We start from the raw sequence: 17,024 nt of genomic DNA, 5'->3' as shown, positions 1-17,024 counted from the left end.
GTGAGAAAATCGAGACATCAGGAAGAGAAACTACGGAGTAAAAGCAGACACTATGAAGGAGACTCTTTGAAGAAAAAGAGGACATTATGAAGAGAATCTACGGTGAGTAAAGAGGGACAGTATAAAGAGAAACTATGGCGTAAAAGCGGGACAGTATAAAGAAGACACTATGAAGAAAAGGGGGACAAATCGAGGAGAGAGAATGTAGAGAAATAAGGGATAGTATAGGGGAAGAGAGAATACATTCCAATGAGGAAATATAAAGACAAAGGACATTTTATGTTCTCCATAAGAGATGGACAGAATGAGGGAAAATATGAATAGAATAGAATGGGGACATTTTTTTAGGAGAACTGTACCAACTGTACACGTTGTTTGTGTTGTTAACGTTATTGTTTTTCTTAGCCGTCTCGTCGACTGAGCTGTGGATGTGAACCAGACAGAAGCTGAGAGAAGGGTTTTTTTTTTCTTGTTAAACTTTAATGAAGAGAAACAGACATCAACTTTTTTTGCTAAAAGCTTTTTATCATCTCCTCAGCTGTAAGAGCTGACACAGTCTCATGGTTTGAGCTTCAGCTTTAATTGGCTTTTTCGCTCTGGCACGGCCTCGTGTACGAGGACCTCGCAGTGAACGGACCGCCGGTTGTTAAAAGCTTGTGTAATGTGTGTATCGACTCAAACAAAAGCTCACACACGTTATTAAATCTCCCCAATGCAGAGCTGATAAGGTTTCAGTACTGGAAGGATGTAACACAAAAGAAGGTTCTTTAAATAATCTGTCTATGTGGAGGACGGACTGGAGTCCTGATGTCGTTAACGATCGTACTACAAAGCTGTCGTGTTCTTAATACACAATAATTAAACCCATCCAGCAGCTTGGTTTTGCTATACAGAGGACAAAACGGAGAAGAGTCTTGATGTATACCTCCCTCATACCCTGAGAGATGGTGGGACCAGTCGAGCAGTGCTGGTAGATCTGAGGGTGTGAGGTGCAGTGTGAGGACTGATGAGGGCTTTGGAGGTAAAAGGGAGCTGGTCCGTGTTTGGCTTTGTAGGCAAGCAGCAGTGTTTTGAATCTGATGTGTGCAGCTACCAGAAGCCAGTGGAGGAACACAGCAGCGGGGAGGTGCGGGAGACTTCATACAGGTTTCAAACAAGTCGTGTGGCTGCATTTTGGATCATTTGCAAAGGACGAATTGTGTTCATATGCAGACCTGACAGCAGTGAGTTGCAGTAGTCCAGTGTTGAGATGACGACAGACTGAACAAGTACCTGAGCAGCCTGTGCGGACAAAAATCGGCGAATGCTTCTGATGTTGTAGAGAAGAAACCGACATGAGCATGTCACATTAGCAACATGCGAGGAAAAGGATAGTTGATTGTCCGTGGTTACCTGAAAGTTGCAAGCTGTGACTGAAGGGGAAAAGAGACCGTTGTGCAGGGACATTGCACGATCCTGACCTGGGGACGAGTCACCTGTGATGATCAGCAGTTCAGTTTTGGTGGGACTGAGTTTCAACTGATGAGCAGTCATCCACGATATGTTCAACAGACATGCTGAGATCCGAGCAGAAGCCGTGGTATCTGAGGGAGGGAAGGAGAATAAGGGGGAAGACTTTGGGGGCAGTCGTTGCCTAATGGTTAGAGAGTCTGACTCCTAACCCTAAGGTCGTGGGTTCGAGTCTCGGGTCGGCAATACCACGACTGAGGTTCCCTTGAGCAAGGCATTGAACCCCCAACTGCTCCCTGGGCACCGCAGCATAAATGGCTGCCCACTGCTCCGGGTGTGTGTTCACGGTGTGTGTGTGCACTTTGGATGGGTTAAACGCAGAGAACAAATTCTGAGTATGGGTCACCGTAATTAGCCGTATGTCACGTCACTTTCACTAAGTGTTGAGTGTCATCAGTATGGCAGTGGTAAAAGAACCCATGTGTGGAAATAACTTCACCAAGAGTCAGTATACAGGAAGAAAAGGAGAGGACCGAGTACTGAGCCCTGTGGTACACCAGTGGAGAGTCTGTGTGGAGCAGATGTCACTCCCTTCCATATAACATGACCTTCCAGGTAGGAAGCAAACCATTCCCATGCCGATCTGCCATTCCAAGACTCCCGAGGGTGGACAAGAGAATCAAATGCTGCTGAAAGGTCGAGGAGGATACAGACAATATGACAGCTTGGCTGATTTAGTAGTATGTATTGTGATTGGTTCTTCAAGGTGTCTCCTGCCTTGTGCCCTGATTCCCCTGGGATAGATCCCAGGATTTCTGAAACCCTGTGTAGGATAAGAGTTACAGAAAGTAAATTGGATGGGTGGATGGATTGATTTATGGATGGATGGATGGATGGATGTGCTGTTTGTTTGGTGTTTTATAGACTTCCAGACCAGATACATCTTAAATACTTTTACATTTTAGATTATTTTAGTCTGATTTGGTCTAATCTGGCTTTTTTGTTGTTCAATGGACCATTGGTTACTGCCAGTATTGAGCAGATATGAACAACTATCCAACTGGAAACTTTGCTGCTGGACTGGAGGCCATCATAGGAAGCACAGTTCTGGTTTTCCGGTGGCAAATTAGAGTTGACGATCAAACTTAAAATATCAGACTAAGCTCAGAAGATCAACTTCTGGTGGTGTCTTGAGCAGGAACCCAACTAGAACTTTTGGTACTTAAGTGGAAACCAATGGAAAAATTGTGAGCTTTGTGGAAAAAGAAGGAAAGTGGATCTGAAAACTAGATCACATCTGAAGGTCTGTAGACTTCTAGATAAAAGATGACCCAGATTGTGTATTATTGTGCATATGCTTCTTTTATATCACTCCTTTGCTGGAATGCCATAACACAGCGAGCGGTTAGTGTCCCGATCCATACTGATCTGCCTCACCACGGCAACGCCTGCCATGGAAACAGTGGTCATGTGATCGGAGTAATAAGGACTGTGTACCACACAAAAGGAGCCTCTTCAGAGAATCTGTCCATGTGGAAGTAAAGTGATGAAGACCAGAGCCTGCCAAAACAACAACAACAACAACAACAACGAAATAATGCAGTCGATGATTCAGGAATGCATTGTTTTATATCGAGACGTTTTATATTTAAATATTTTATTCTATTGGTGATCTGTAACACAGTGACTGGGGGGTTTATAGGTGGGCATCATGTCTGTAGAATTGAGAGAAAAAAGTAAAATAAAATGAGAGTTCTCTCTCTCTGTGTCACTCTGTCACTCTCTCTCTCTCTCTCTCTCTCTCTCTCTCTCTCTCTCTCTGTCACTCTCTCTCTCTCTCATTCTCTCTCTCTATCACTCTCTTTCTCTTTATCTCTCTCTCTCTATCACTCTCTCTCTCTTTATCTCTCTCTCTCTCTCTCTCTCTGTCACTCTCTCTCTATGTCACTCTGTCACTCTGTCACTCTCTTTCTCTCTCTCTCTCTCTCTCTCTCTCTCTCTCATTCTCTCTATCACGCTCTCTCTCTCTTTCTCTCTCTCTCTCTCTCATTCTCTCTCTCTATCACTCTCACTCTCTTTCTCTTTATCGCTCTCTTTCTCTCTCTATCACTCTCTCACTCTCTTTATCTCTCTCTCTCTCTCATTCTCTCTCTCTCTCTCTTTCTCTCTCTCTCATTCTCTCTATCACTCTCTCACTCTCTTTATCACTCTCTCTCTCTCTCTTTCTCTCTTTCTCTCTCTCTCAATCTCTCTATCATGCTCTCACTCTCTTTCTCTCTCTCTCTCTCATTCTCTCTCTCTATCACTCTCTTTCTCTTTATCGCTCTCTCTCTCTTTCTTTCTCTCTCTATCACTCTCTCACTCTCTTCTCTCTCTCTCTCTCTCTCTCTCTCTCTCTCTCTTTCTTTCTCTCTCTCTATCACTCACTCTATCACTCACTCTCTTTCTCTCTCTCTCATTCTCTCTATCACTCTCTCACTCTCTTTATCACTCTCTCTCTCTCTTTCTCTCTCTCTCTTTCTCTCTCTCATTCTCTCTATCACCTCTCACTCTCTCACTCTCTCTCTCTATCACTCTCACTCTCTTTCTCTTTATCGCTCTCTCTCTCTCTTTCTTTCTCTCTCTATCACTCTCTCACTCTCTTTCTCTCTCTCTCTCTCTCTCTCTCATTCTCTCTCTCTATCACTCTCACTCTTTTTCTCTTTCTCTCTCTCTATCACTCACTCTATCACTCACTCTCTTTCTCTCTCTCTCATTCTCTCTATCACTCTCACTCTCTTTCTCTCTCTCTCTCATTCTCTCTATCACTCTCACTCTCTGTCTCTTTATCTCTCTCTCACTCTCTTTATCTCTCTCTTTCTCTCTCTATCACTCACTATCTTTCTCTCTCTCTCATTCTCTCTATCACTCTCTCACTCTCTCTCTCTCTCTCTATCACTCTGTCACTCTCTTTATCGCTCTCTCTCTCACTCTCTTTATCGCTCTCTCTCTCTATCTGTATTATTCACTGTATCACTTTCTTCCCTCTTCTCTCTCTCATGCATTGGTGTGTATTGCAGGTGTGTAAGACAGAGGTGTAGGTGGTGAGGGACAGAGGCAGCAGGCAGAGGATGAGTGCTGAGGAGCTGAAGTGTGCGTGGGCTCAACACAGCTGTGTGTGTGCGTGTGGGTGTTTGTGTGGGTTAATGAGTGGGCTGTAAGGAACTGTTATATACTAAGTGAGTGTGTGAGAGAGAGATAGAGGGAGTGAGAGTGGGTGGAATAATATGCAGACTGTAAGCAGTTTGTGTACTGACATTGCACAGACAGTACAGTGTGTGTATGTGTGTGCTTCAACGAAGCATGGATTATTGTTATACAGTGGTGAGTAAGTGTGTGTGTGCGAGAGAGAGAGAGAGAGACCAGGTGGAGGTGTTCAGAGCCTGAAGGATGCACAGTGACTTTGCTGAGTCACTGTGCCATTAGCCAGAGCTCCACTTCTTCCTCCATCGTGCCGCTCGGATGTTGCGCCGTGAGTGTGTGTGTGAATGCATCACCTCTGCGTAGGCTGAGACTGTGTGTGTGCTTGAGTGTGTATTGATAAAGTGCAGCATTAAAGCAACATTTTCAACAAAAAAGGACCTAATCAGTGAAAACATGGTGATGATTAATATATGCAGTTTCCATGATATTAAGCTGGTAGATTTAGACTTTTCTTACGTGGTAACCTTGTAGTTTCTGGGCAAATATTACAGTAAAAAAACAACAAAATATATCTTGGCTGATTGGCTCTATTAGGCTGAAGAATGGTGTACATTTTATTTTGTGCTGAATTTAAAGCTGTAGCTGTACAGCAGGGCAGATTGAACCAACACACACACACACACACATATAAATACACACACACAAACACACGCACACAAACACACACAAACACGCACACAAACATACACACACACACACATAAACACACACACACACATAAACACACACACACCCCACACAAACACCCCACACACTTAACAACCTTACAAAAGTTTTACTCTGGAAAGTTGCAGTGCTTTATTATGCCTCTTTATTATAGTTCTGACTGACGGTTATGTGTTTAATGGTGAATTATGTGTTTAATGAGGCATATTAAAGCTTTGACTGGCTTCTAAAATGTTTAATAAACACTGTCTGGTGAGAACCTTTGAAATTAATTTAAAGATACACATTGTGTTTCCCATGGATTTGTGTGTGGAGAAGAAATATAGAGACTGTAAAAAACCTAAGCTAACTTAAGCAAACTGTTGTAGAAAGGACATTATTTACATTGACATTATTTACATTGACATTATTTACATTAACATTATTTACATTAACATTATTTACATTGACATTATTTACATTGACATTATTTCCTGTTCCGTGTCACTAAATGAGGATGAGCTTCACTTCTGAGTCTGGTTCCTCTCAAGGTTTCTTCCTCATATCATCTCAGGGAGTTTTTCCTCACCACAGTCACCTCAGGCTTGATCATTAGAGATAGATGTTAGAGATAAATAGGGACTTTAAATGTTTAAACTTTAAATGTTTTTATTCTATTTCTAAACTTCTGTAAAGCTGCTTTGAGACAATGCGAATTGTTAAAATAGCTAGACAAATAAATTCAATTGAATGTATAATATTGTATAGAGTTGTTTAAAGTACTAAAGTTCTTAAAGGTGGGGTCTCCGATGTTTGAAAGCCAATGCTGACATATAAAATCACCAAAACAAACACGCCCCTAACCCAAATGGGCCCCACCCCTGTATTGATGTCTCCGCCCACACATACATACCTAACGCAGGCAACTAACGGAAAGAAATGTGTCTTTATCATAGCTGAAGTGAAGAACAATACGATTGTAGATAAACAAACAAGCAAAAATGACACACAAGCATAATCATGTAAAGGACAAAGACATATATTAGTTCTGTGTAACAAAACAAAACCAACGTTACTCACCTATCGAGAAGGAAAAAAGCGCCTCGGCGTCTTAAGTAAAGTTGGTCACATATTCACAGATTGGAGTTTCCTGAGTCAATAACTCCTGAGCTAAACACTGTTACTACACAAAACACGGTTGTAGCTGCGTCTCTACATTACTACGATAGAAAAGAGGTGTTATTTGTGTAGTAACAGCGTTTAGCTCAGGAGTTATTGACTCAGGAAACTCCAATCTGTGAATATGTGACCAACTTCCTGCTCCTTCAGTTCTCTCCAGCCGCTGGAAAGCTGATCCTATATTAACACGTCCTACTTCTTACTTCTTACACGTCCTCTGGGATTAAAGGATTGGGGATTTCTTAGAAATGTACTTTTACTCCTTGAAGCTGTCTGATGCTAAAATAACATCTGATGATTTTAACTCACTGGCCAATTTTAAACAGCATACTAATATGGGGAAGTTCCCCTAAGCCTCAAATCTTCACAGTATGAGGGTTAGAAATGTTCCTTTATGATTCCGGTCCATGTCGATATGACTGCATCATGCTCCCATTCGACCACATCAAAAAGGTTCTTTTAATAGAATCAGTGCTGAAGGTTAACAACGGGAAATATTTACCCATAAAAGCATGCGCATGGTAAGCAATAATACTCAGATATTAATTCCAGCATTGTTCGAGCGATATAAAGGGGACCGAGAAACCCTTTCCCACAGCAGTATACACACGTCCACATCCACAGAACTGCTGGTTATTAGATGTAGTTTTTTCCAGCACCATTGAGTTTAAACTGTACAGATGGTTGTGTGAAAATCTCAGGAGGTCATCAGTTTCTGGAACATTCCTTACGACTTTACCATAAACAGAGTCGCTGGAGATCACATTTTAATCCATTCTGATGTTTAATGTTGGATGTTTGATTACATAAATGTCTTGAATGAAGCTCTTGATTGTATTGAATTGTGCTGCTGCCACTTGATTGGCTGATTGGATCCTAAAATGTTCAACGAATGTATATTTATTAAATTAAAAAAAAGTTTTTTCTTGTCTGGCATCTTTGAAGGTGCGATTTGGGACCCGAATGTTAACTTGTGGATCTTTAGGGCTTTTAGTGTTAAATCGGCTGTTGTGAACACGGCACCGGGACGTACGCTGTGGACAAGCACTATGCAACGAGTCGACATGCTATTAAACAATGATTAAAAAAACACAGCTCTTGCTCTGCGAGCTTGTGAATGAGAAACACTTTCATGTAGTTTTGGTTTAAGTTAAGATCTGCAAAATCCAATTTTGGCCCAAATATTTTGGCTTCAAATTTTCTGTATTGTATGATGTTAGTTTATCTTAAAAAATAACTTTAAAATAATAGGAATATTGTTATTAATGATTTCACACAGATAGCATTGTAAAAAACAATGTACAATATTCATGCCTATATATATATATATATATATATATATATATATATATATATATATATATATATATATATATACACTCACCGGCCATTTTATTAGGTACACCTTACTAGTACCGATGTGGTCTTCTGCTGCTGTAGCCCATCCGCCTCAAGGTTCGACGTGTTGTGTGTTCAGAGATGCTCTTCTGCATACCTCGGTTGTAACGAGTGTTTATTTGAGTTACTGTTGCCTTTCTATCAGCTTGAACCAGTCTGGCCATTCTCCTCTGACCTCTGGCATCAACAAGGCATTTGTGCCCACAGAACTGCCCTCACTGGATATTTTCTCTTTTTCGGACCATTCTCTGTAAACCCTAGAGATGGTTGTGCGTGAAAATCCCAGTAGATCAGCAGTTTCTGAAATACTCAGACCAGCCCGTCTGGCACCAACAACCATGCCACGTTCAAAGTCACTTAAATCACCTTTCTTCCCCATTCTGACGCTCGGTTTGAACTGCAGCAGATCGTCTTGACCATGTCTACATGCCTAAATGCATTGAGTTGCTGCCATGTGATTGGCTGATTAGAAATTTGCGTTAACGAGCAGTTGGACAGGTGTACCTAATAAAGTGGCCGGTGAGTGTGTGTGTATATACATATATATATATATATATATATATATATATATATATATATATATATATATATATATATATATATATGTATATTTGGGTTTTTCTGTTTTGTTTATGTTTGTGATGGCTGGTTTATTTTATATTTTAGTTTATTGTTTAACTTTGTTTTGATTGATCACGGAGCTCATTGTTAGCTCAGTAAAATGATAAAAACATAACAGCTTCTAGCTGTGGAAGTTAAGTGGAATTGTAAAACACACCTGTTATGGGTGTATCTGAATTTTGGAAAAAAAAATTCCAAGTAAATTTCTCTGGCGACGAGAGGACGCTTCGTATCCGCTCGCCAGATGTTACGTTACAGGAGGAAAAACAGAACGTTTGCTAGAAAGCAGAGACCCATATGTTATTGTTCAGAACAGTAGCGTGTAATAAAACTGAAAGCACTTCTCAGTTTTCACCATTTACACACTCAGCTTGTGAATTCACCTATTTGGAAAAAAAAATAATAAAAAATGAGGTTAGCAAGAGCCTCATCTTACATTTAGAACCACAGACGTTTTATACTAAACAGATTTTATTTATTTATTTTTTTTTTTATGTTCGGCCTGTTACCGAATCCGACACCGGAAAGAAACCAACTTCACCTCAAAGCCTCTGGAAAACACAATCACTGATCGCAATCAGCGACTGATCCTTTAATTACATACCGAATTAGACCGCGTTCTTCGTACAAACTGTGTGTTAGCAAACGTACTGTAATAAAAAGCAAGGAGTACAGTCTGGACTTCCTGTCCATGTTTATACAAGTGTGTGATCACCAGAACACAGAGGATAATATTTCGGGTTCATCAGGATGTTAGGATACGTGCAGAACAGGTTGTTCAGATTTGAACCAAAAACTTTTCCAAAGAATGAAACATCGTGTTAATTTCTGATAACCGCCTCTTACGCGGTCAATCGGTGTCTGAACCTGAAATAACCTTTAAACAGATTCTGAAGCATCTAGGGTACAGAAGTAGGACAGTAGAGAAACCCTATTTCGGATTTAGTCCACTTTTCCCAAGTGAGTCCCTTTTTAGACTAAAGGAATGCCCACATTGGAAGGAGAGAGAGTTTGGAGCAACATACAAGCCTCTATTTGTTAGCTATAAAACAAGGCTAGTTGAGAAGGAAAAGTGCTGTCACTGTGCATCGTTATAATCTGTCTGTCCTTGAACTCAGGAATAGCTGGAACTCTTATAGAGACTGATCGGACATGTTTACATGCATGTTTATGCATTAGACCTATTTAGTCAACTCAATAATATATAGTGTGGATGATATGACAAAAAAAATTGATTTAACAGTTTTAACAATTGTGATGCGGTAAAATCTATAATCTGTTTTATGATTACGGCTTCATTTTTTTATACGCGTGACTAAAAGTTTGTGCCCCCCTGACCATCAGATCCTATAATAACCTCCACTCTTCTGGGAAGGATTTCCACTAGATATTGGGGTGAACTGTAGCTGTGGGGATTTGTGTCCAAGAGCAGTACTGAGATCAGACAACAACGTTGGGTGAAGAGGTCTGGAGTGTTCCACTTCATCCCAAATACGTTCAGTGGGGTTAAATCAGGGCTCAGTTCAGGACTCTGTTCAAGTTCTTCTTTAAGCTTAACACACCAGTTTGAACAAATAAACACTTTAGTTATGGTATCAAACATGAACTTAAGGCTTCAAAGGTTTTCGCCATCCAGCACTCGAACGTGAGACATTTATGCTTGGGTTTAGTGCTCTGCTAAATTCAGTGAACCGCAACGCATGGTGTAATGCATCGAAAATTATTTCCACTCTAACCCACAAGTAGCTGGAATACCTCCTAACCAGAGTAACATACAATTTGCCTTAATGAAGTCGACTGTGCTGCTGAATGACCTAAAAGTGGCTGCGGTGCTGGAGCAGAATAGTAACAGGTCTCTGATTCGCCAACAGAGCGAATCAGACCTGCGTAGGAATATAAAGTTGGCAGTTAATGAGGGTTATGAAGGCTTCTGCAGAGCTGTAGACTGGCAGGACTTTGCAGCAGTGATGGCGTGTCATGTTTTGGGGGAATGGGGTGGAAATTGCTGGCTGTTTGGGGAAATGGGTGACAGATGCCATGTACCGTATATTTACGGAAATTTTATGAAGTGTTTTTCTGATGAGTCCAAAAGTTCAAGCAAAATGCTCAGCCATGGTTTAAAGAAGGTCCATGTCAATGTTTACTGTTTATTCTTAAAATTTCCCTTTCCTTTTGTGTCATGCTGTCATTGTTTTTCTGTTTGTTTATAGTTATTTATTTATTTTAAATTGATTTGAAAATGAAATTATGAAATTTATGACATTATTATATAAAAGTTTCATTATTAAATAAAATGTGATATTGTGTAAAAGTTAAAAACCAAATCATGGAAACAAAAAAGCCATTTATTTATTTTATGTATTTGTTTGTTTGTTTGTTTGTTTGTTTGTTTTCTCATGGGTTGTATTTGTTTTTACACTAAAATGCCATTTCATACAAGTGTGTAAGATTTTTGTTTTATTTCTATTTGATTTGCGACAACTTTTTTCCTTCCTTCCCCATCATCCCTCTCTCACTGAGGTGGGGTTTAATAATCTATAAAAGTGTCACTTTATATTTTATACATGGCTAACAGTGTGTGAATTGTTCTCTGAGATTTTTGGTGGTTGAAAAATGGAAAGTCAGCAGAGCAAAGATTATAATTTGACAAATTTGGCCTTGATATTATGAGCCCCATGTGAGCGGTAATTCCAGTTTTTAGAGACTGAGCTTTTATTATAATTCCGATTTTTTTGCATTTTAAACGGTTCCTCTGAGACTTTAAACCCTGAGCTAGTTCTATTGGCTATTGAGAAAGCAGTAAAAAACATTCTAGAGGTTTACAGTACATAACCATAACCTTAATCTTCTTATTCTTCTTCTACTTTTGTTTTTCCCGTTAAGGGTCTCCACAGCAAATTATCTGTCTCCACCTAACTCTATCCTCATCATCCTCGACTCTCACACCAGTTACCTTCATGTCCTCATTTAACACACCCATATATCTCCTCTTTGTTCTTCCTCTTGACTTCTGACCTGCAGCTCCATCTCCAACATCCTTCTACCAATATAACCATCTCCCTCCTCTGTACATGTCCAAACCGTCTCAATCTATTCTCTCTGTCCTTGTCCCCAAAACAACCAACCTGAGCCGTCCCTCTGATGTGCTTGTTCCTAATCCTGTCCATCCTCGTCACTCCTAAAGAGAACCTCAACATCCTCATCTCTGCTACCTCCATCTCTGCCTCATGTCTTTTCCTCACTGCTACAGTCTCTAACCCATACAGCAGAGCTGCTCTCACTACTGTCTTCTACACCTTTCCTTTCATTCTTACTGACACTCTTCTGTCACACACACAACACTCCTGACACTCTTCTGTCACACACACAACACTCCTGACACTCTTCTGTCACACACACAACACTCCTGACACTCTTCTGTCACACACACAACATTCCTGACACTCTTCTGTCACACACAACACTCCTGACACTCTTCTGTCACACACACAACACTCCTGACACTCTTCTGTCACACACACAACACTCCTGACACTCTTCTGTCACACAGTCACAACACTCCTGACACTCTTCTGTCACACACACCCACACACACAACACTCCTGACACTCTTCTGTCACACACACCCACACACACAACACTCCTGACACTCTTCTGTCACACACACACAACACTCCTGACATTTTTCTCCACCCACTCCAACCAATCACTTAATTAAATCAATACTTAAATTAGTACATAACATCAATGCACTATGCATTTTGTCAAATATAATGTCATTGCTAAAAGTATATATATATATTTTTTTGATTTTCTTGAACTCTGAAAATATGCTACGTGCTAATTTAAATGTAAAAAGCTTCTAGCCTCCAAACTCTGACCTTCTCTGTCAGATGCAACTTGGATGCGAAGCTTTCTTTATTGCTTCATAACTGACAAAAGCTGAAGATAAGCTCCTGCTTATTTATTCAGCACGGTGTCTCAGATCTCCTAGGGAAATGTCAAACAATCACAAAACCTCTCCTGACTGAACCTTCTGTACCTTCATCTTACATCTTTCTTCCTCATTCTTTCTCTCTGGATATTATCCCTTCTTGCACAGGCTATTAGTCAGATGTCCATCATTCAGGATCTGGCCTTTTCAGTCTCCTAGGGAGAAAATGGTTGGTATCTGGATTGATTTCCACCTTGCTGTCAGAGATATCTGCCAATCATTTCTGTGCTTCCTGTCTTTAAAAAAGCCCCATGATGTTTAAGGATCAAAAGCTAATGGTGTCTTTTACCAAAATTGCTCCTCCTGATTCTTCGTTAATGACTCGGTGCTGAATAGAGTAATAGCCTGGCTTAAATAGGCTCTTTATGCCTCTAATCATCATGCTGCGAAGTGATCTATAAACGTGTTGTTACTCAGAACTTAATTATTCAACAAAGGAACCATGCAATGATCTTGGAAATGTGTAGGATGCATCCTGCGAATAAGTAAGAAACACAGGGGGGTTCTTCTCAGGACCATGTGGGGGATAATGGAACCATCTACGAACTATGTGTATGCTTGCTTTTTGAAGCAATGATGGCTTTGTTATTTACCAAAAACATCTGAACTTGTTGGTGAATAGAAAACATTTAGAGGTGTAATTTCTATGCTAATCTCAAACCATCTGCTGTGAGGATGGGGTTGAAATATCTATTAATTCGCTGATGCTAAGAACGGACCGTCCATGGTTCAGTGGTATCTTTAACCAAAAAGACGTGAATAGAATACAAGCTTTGGCTCACTTAGGCATTTTAAGTCTATGATGATTTCTAATCATCCACTGGGAAGAATTGGACCGATAGAGCTTGTGTTCACCTTCTGAGAACTTGGCAATGCTCAAAACAAGATCATATGTGACGAAACATGTAGAGAACCATGAAATTTCCACCTGGGAAGCGTGTGTGTTCTTCTTTTTCAGAAAGCTCTCAATGATGTTTGGGTATCAGTTACACGAGGGATAATGGCTTCGTTTACCAAAGTTAATCACTACAAAAGTTGGCCCTGATTCCTTTTTAAGGATGTAATGGTGAATAAAAGGAAAAGCGTATAGAGATTCATGATCATTTGTGGGCATCTACTTTGAAGACATGGACTGGTGTAGCTGATACAGCTAACCTTCAGCTCCTGTGAAACTTGTCTCAGTAGCACTCTGCTCATAGATGAAATGATCTATGAGGAAGAGAGCAGGAGTGTCAAGTCTTATCTGTAAAGAGTCACTGTGAGTGCAGGATTTCATTCCAATCATGCAGAAACCATACTCAATCAGATTTAAGTTTAATCAGACGATCTTGGTTTTTTTAATAGACCCAGGCATGTTTTCTTCCAGGATGTGATGAAAACCTGCACAAAAACTGGCTCTGTACAGATAAGCTTGGATAATCTTGATGTAAAGAAGTCTTGTGAGGAAAAGCAGATGAACTGATAAGTAAAACATTCGGTGATGTTATAGGATAATAATCCGAGACAGGGTCATGTGATGCAAAAAAGTCACAAAGTGGAGTTATTGTTAGCATCCCATGGTGGGAAGTGTGCTGACCGTTACGGAGCTGAAACTGGAGACTCCTTCTATTAAAAACATAAAAATTAAACACATTTTAGTCATTTAGACTAAAGAAAATTGTTCATCTTACATCCTACACAAGCGCGTCTCCCCTGGAGTTCTTAGACGAGCCTGACACTTATCAGACAATCAAAAAAAAGAAAATAGCACTATTGTATCTGGGTAAGGGGGCACGTTGTCTTAGTGGTTATCACGTTCGCCTCACACCTCCAGGGTTGGGGGTTCGATTCCCGCCTCCGCCTTGTGTGTGTGGAGTTTGCATGTTCTCCCCGTGCCTCGGGGGTTTCCTCCGGGTACTCCGGTTTCCTCCCCCGGTCCAAAGACATGCATGGTAGGTTGATTGGCATCTCTGGAAAATTGTCCGTAATGTGTGATTGTGTGAGTGAATGAGTGTGTGTGTGTGTGTGTGCCCTGTGATGGGTTGGCACTCCGTCCAGTGTGTATCCTGCCTTGATGCCCGATGACGCCTGAGATAGGCACAGGCTCCCCGTGACCCGAGGATAAGCGGTAGAAGATGAGTGAGTGAGTATCTGGGTAAGATTTAACGCAAAAACCAATGAAAAAAAAAACATATTCATTAGAGAGGGTATTTTCGATGGTCGGTTTGAACAAAACCTCAACACGAAACAGCTCGTCTCTGGACGGGACATTGTCCTCAATCAGGTGGAGGTGGAGATGTCACGCCTGCCTGTATTCAAAACCCTGAATCAATCATTTCTCCCTGACCAATCACGTTCCAGAACTCAATGTTACTTTTTTTTTCAATACAAAACATCCTATAGTCCATCTTAAAGTTGCTTCAGCTCAGCTTGGAAGAAGTAAATCCTGGCTCCGCTTTAGAGGAATGATTTCTATGCAGTATTTTGATGCAAAATTCTTGAGGCTTGAAGTTCTCCCTGTCTGTTGCACAAAGCCACTAAACCGTTGCTTTTTGTTTTGCCTTCACATAGTTTCCTCTATAGAGAAAAAAAGTCCTTCTGTTGAGACTGACTCAGCCACGTTTCTTTAGGCATCACGCTCTGTCAGGCCAAAACGCTTTAAGGGATAGAAAAGCTTTGGAAAGACGTCTGTCCTCCTGCCAGTTCCTATATTTAACCAATGCTGACAAAGCATGTTCAGGGAAGGACTTGGAAATGGAAGGCAGTTCCAGGGCAGAAAAGAACAATACGATTTGTGTGATCCTAGATGGATGTGCACGTTTACGTTTATACTCTAATTGTACAGTGTCCGTGAGAATGAGTCGACGCTTTTGTCACGTTATTTCGGTTACATGTTGGACAAATGCCCATCGAAGCTCTGAGAAACATCTTAGAGCAAAATCAGACGCAGGGCAAGAAAAAAAAATATGGGCGGTGGAAAAAAATAACCTTGGAGTCTTTGCGTCTCGGTTAAAATGCAAGTCTGGAGAGATTCAAGAGATAGCAGTACAATGGAATTAGTAAGATTTACCACAGATATTATCTACATTCCTTTCATATTATGTAGCTTGTATACGACCTTAACCTTCACTGTATCTCCCTTTCTTTTATGTTTTACTGTATATTTAAGATCCTGCGATCACTACACTGTTGGAGTTGGAGCTATGTGCGGGATGTTTGGTGATTTATCACACATTCTCTTTCCATGTCTGTTGAAGATCGAATCATTTTAGAAGGAATGAACAAGGACTGATGTTGAAATGGTTTTGTGTTGATGCAGAAAACTCCGGGCCGTTACAGAAAGATGGAGCGGTTCAGTAACAAGGAAATTACACATTTTATTTCCTCAACTGTTAGTAGATGTAATTCGAACATTTAGTCCTATTTAAAGTAGCTGCAAAAAAGTTGGTTCTGAAAAAATGTTAAACTTTTAGAAAAAAATACAGCGTGTATTAACATATCTTAACATATCTGCATTCAAGTTAGGGGAAAATGAGAAAAAAACAATACATGGAGGACAAAGTGCCATTAATAATGTCGTGTTAGTTAGCAAACATGGCGAAATATATTTATTTATATATATATATATATATATATGTATAAAGATATTGAATCAAAAATATTTCAGCATAGCATTCCAACTTAATAAACAATGAGGACTATTTTTCTGTGACGTTCCCCAGCGTTGATCAATCTACTCTAGTTTGTTACTTTAGTTCTTGTACAGTGCACAGTGTAGCTCTTTCTTCACATATCCCAACTTTGGAAGTTGGGGTCAGATGCAGAGTCAGCCATGATACAGCAGTAAGGGTTCAGGGCCTAACACAGGCCACTTGGCAGACTGACTGACAGCAGTGGAAGCTCAAGTGGTTAAGGCTCTGTTTAAAGGTGGGGTCTCCGATGTTTGAAAGCCAATGCTGACATATAAAATCACCAAAACAAACACGCCCCTTACCCAAATGGGTCCCACCCCTGTATTGATAGCTCCGCCCACACATACATACGTAACCCAGGCAACTAATGGAAAGAAACGTGTCTTTATCGTAGCTGAAGTGAAGAACAATACGATTGCAGATAAACAAACAAGCAAAAATGACACACAAGTATAATCATGTAAAGGACAAAGGCATATATTAGTTCTGTGTAACAAAACAAAACCAACGTTACTCACCTATCGAGAAGGAAAAAAGCGCCTCTGCGTCTTAAGTAAAGTTGGTCACATATTCACAGATTGGAGTTTCCCGAGTCAATAACTCCTGAGCTAAACACTGTTACTACACAAAACACGGTTGTAGCTGCGTCTCTACATTACTACGATAGAAAAGAGGTGTTATTTGTGTAGTAACAGCGTTTAGCTCAGGAGTTATTGACTCAGGAAACTCCAATCTGTGAATATGTGACCAACTTCCTGCTCCTTCAGTTCTCTCCAGCGCTGGAAAGCTGATCCTATATTAACACGTCCTACTTCTTACCTTAT

The 17,024-nt window shown here is 40.4% G+C and overlaps 1 protein-coding gene across 1 annotated transcript in view; it reads left to right on the top strand.

Moving 5' to 3' along the window:
- map2 (microtubule-associated protein 2) overlaps positions 1-17,024 on the top strand; it is a 122,800-nt gene continuing 105,776 nt past the window's right edge. The window contains exon 1 of the mRNA XM_060877120.1: positions 1-102. The gene's annotated coding sequence lies outside the window, so the exon portion shown is untranslated. The remainder of the gene's footprint in view (positions 103-17,024) is intronic.

This window comes from Tachysurus vachellii, chromosome 8 (assembly GCF_030014155.1).
Source record: "Tachysurus vachellii isolate PV-2020 chromosome 8, HZAU_Pvac_v1, whole genome shotgun sequence".
NCBI classification, from domain to species: Eukaryota; Metazoa; Chordata; class Actinopteri; order Siluriformes; family Bagridae; genus Tachysurus; species Tachysurus vachellii.
This window is presented reverse-complemented; position numbering and strand designations above follow the sequence as displayed.